This window comes from Gordionus sp. m RMFG-2023, chromosome 1 (genome assembly GCF_954871325.1).
Source record: "Gordionus sp. m RMFG-2023 chromosome 1, tfGorSpeb1-WG-v2, whole genome shotgun sequence".
NCBI classification, from domain to species: Eukaryota; Metazoa; Nematomorpha; class Gordioida; order Chordodea; family Parachordodidae; genus Gordionus; species Gordionus sp. m RMFG-2023.
In genome coordinates this window covers 51,094,539-51,097,745 of record NC_088775.1, presented here as the reverse complement: position 1 = coordinate 51,097,745, position 3,207 = coordinate 51,094,539, and the positions used below count along the sequence as shown (strand labels likewise).

The 3,207-nt window shown below is 26.8% G+C and overlaps 1 long non-coding RNA gene across 1 annotated transcript; it reads right to left on the bottom strand.

Annotated features, from left to right (window-relative positions):
• Nucleotides 1-323: 323 nt before the first annotated feature.
• On the bottom strand, nt 324-2,105 carry LOC135922582 (uncharacterized). The gene is made up of 5 exons (XR_010570966.1): nt 2,078-2,105; nt 1,965-2,008; nt 1,240-1,286; nt 1,074-1,191; nt 324-716 (listed from the first exon to the last, which is right to left on the bottom strand). It is a non-coding gene; the product is annotated as an uncharacterized LOC135922582 (long non-coding RNA).
• Nucleotides 2,106-3,207: the final 1,102 nt, after the last annotated feature.

The window sequence follows — 3,207 nt, the reverse complement described above, 5'->3', positions numbered from 1 at the left end:
AAAAGTATATATTTTAAAATATTGTTTTAACTATGTAATGATATTGTTAACATACATCATGAAGTGGCTTAGATATACTAAATATCGATGGAATTTAATCTTCCTTCAATAAAATCTTTCCGGATAAAGTATGAATGAAACAAGTATTTTTAAAATGCCTTCCACAAATAATACTATATTTATTAGGCATAAAATTTTTCCTATTTATAGCCTGTAACCATTTTTCCAAATAAGATATATTTATGACATTGATACAAAGATAGATAGTATATAAAAATCAATATAAATATCAGATCAATTATTAGTAATATAGTATTGAATCAGGAAAAACGGTGTAAAATAGCTTGCTTGAACAATTAGCCGGCATATAGCTATTGCTTTATGGAATGATATATAGGTTGTTACAGCAATAACAGACAAGGTTTCATTCTTAGAATATTTGGTTGCGTATAAAGGTATATAAGTATTGGTTCTAGATTGTTCATTTGCCAGCTGATATATGTTAGTTTTCATATGTTTGATTATATCATACTCTCCACTTATTGAAAAGCGTGATACACATATATTACATTCTACAGTCGACCCTGAATGCTGTTTTAACCATTCATATTTTTGTTCCCAACTTTTATTATAACTTACCTTAATATATTTTCCTCTTTTTTCTTTGTTTATGTTTCAATTTTCCATCTTGAGAATTATACTTGAGGATGAGCTTCCTTATATATTTTTAATTTGGAAGATACAGAATAAATCAAATCATAAATTAGCATTTTTTAAAAATATGTTTAAGTTTATAATCTGATCAACTGAATATATATTGCCTTTATTATAACCTAATTTTACTTAATTATTTTATAAAAATGATTCTGAATCTAATTAATCAACTCTCTAGCAATTAATGTTTTTAGATATTTCTTATGATTGTTAATTAGCTTTAGCAACTGTCTAAGTTAAATTAGGTTAATTATAATTTGAGAGTTTATGTACAATTAATTTATTTCATTTAAAATTTTACGAGCTTCAATGCCAAGATTTATAAAATCCATAAAAGAAATTATTTAAATTCATTTTACTTGATAAACTTTCTTTAAATTAAATTTGCGTTGTGGGTACTCAATATCTGTTTATAAATTTATGTTCATGGGAAATTTGATCAATGAATAATATTAGTTTTCTGGACTATTTACATTGCTAATTATAACCATAAAAGAAATATATAGTTATTTAAATTCATTTTACTTGATAAACTATCTTTAAATTGAATTTGTGGATAATCAACTCCATACCTGTTTATATGTTCATGGGAAATTAAATATTGATCAATGAATATGATTGGTTAGCTTGACTATTAACAAATACTACAACTTTTTAAAATAAAATTAATTTAAAGTTTAATATTTTTTTTAAAAATATTGTAATAAAAAGTGTGAGACTAAGTGTGATTATTTTAATTTACTTAAAAAACGTGAGAAAAGCGTTAAGTGTGAGAAAACATGATCAAATAAAAAATTAGGCATAAAATCGTGAGAATCACGGCTAAATCGTGACATCTGGCAACCCTGGCACGTTATAACAAGATGATGTTCCTTTTATAAATCTCTTGCTAAAATATTATCACTTTTTAAATGAAATGCCTAAGAATTTGATTTTTTATGTGATAATTAAATGTAGTGTAAATTTAAATTAATACCTTATAAAAAATTTGCAATTTAAAAATTAGATTATGCAACCAGTGACTAAAGCTATTAATATACTCGAAAGTGAAAAATACATGTATCTGGGTTATTATACCCCATCAATAACTCAGATACTTATATGTCTGGAAGATGTGCAAGGATTAAAATATTGTCTACCTTAGGATGCTATATATGCTAGTATTAAAAAAAGGTAACTTAAATTAAATAATTATTTATGAATTTATAATATATAGGTTTATTGATCTTTTTGATATTGATAAATGATACCATTATTGTTCCAATTCTTCATCCATTAGTTAAAATTGAATGCCCTTGGATAAGGCAAAAAAGGAATAGAGCAAAAAAGAAGGAAATTTTAAGTTTATTAAATATTCTAATACCTCAAGGTGAATCTCACACAAATGAATCATGTTCGAAACCAATATCATTTGGTGTAATTGGATTTTTTGACCTAAAGCGACAAAATATTGTTGATAAAAAACTTATAGAAAATTTTATAAAATCCGATAATAACACATTATCTTATAGATGATTTCCCAAATTTAAATATACTTTTTATTAAATATATTGTTATCCTTACATCGTCCCGTAGAGCGTTTATTCAGTCTAAGGAAGCTCATTTTTGGAGAGAAACGAGCGCGTCTCTTAGATAAAAATTTTGAAATCAATTTGTTGTTAAAAACAAATAAAAATTTATTAAACTCAAATTTTTATGAAAAATAAATATGTTTTAATGCAAATTAATATGATAACTTTCATATAAAAACCTTTCATATAAAAACCTTTCATATAAATAATTGCGACTTTATAGGCTAATGATAATGCACGGTAAGCGTGCACTATTTTTTTCATGTTTTTCATAAATTAACAAGTACGCCAAAATACGTCATATATTTATTTTTATATAAATAAATAAATAAAACAGAATAGATATAATCAATGTCATTAAAAGACTAAAAACCCATGAAGCAGCCGGAATCGATGGGATTTTTGCGGAACTTTGGAAGATAGATGCTGATTTAAGTGCTAGTCTACTGCTGAGATATGGAATACTGGCAATTTCCCAGAGGAATGGATGACCTCGATAATACTTAATTTCCCTAAAAATAAGAACCCGACTATCCTGAAGGACTACAGAGGAATTGCACTGATCCCAGTTCCCCTAAAAAAGTTCACGTATATTATAGCCGTCAGGATTAAACCAATCATCGATAGAAACCTCTCAAACGCCATCACATCATATAGGAAGGGCAGGAACACGACGGAACTAACCATGGCGCTTAAGGTTATTCTGGAGAAAGCTAGAATGCATAAGTCCCCAATATTTGCTCTAATGAATGATCTAAGTCAAGCCTTTGACTCTATCATACAGCATAAGATCTGGCCCTTACTGGAGGACATAGGAATAGATAAACATCTGATTTCGCTTATAAAAATAATATACGATAATCATAACGTGATACCACAACATCTGAACTTAAAATCACAACCATTTAAGGCCAACAGAGGA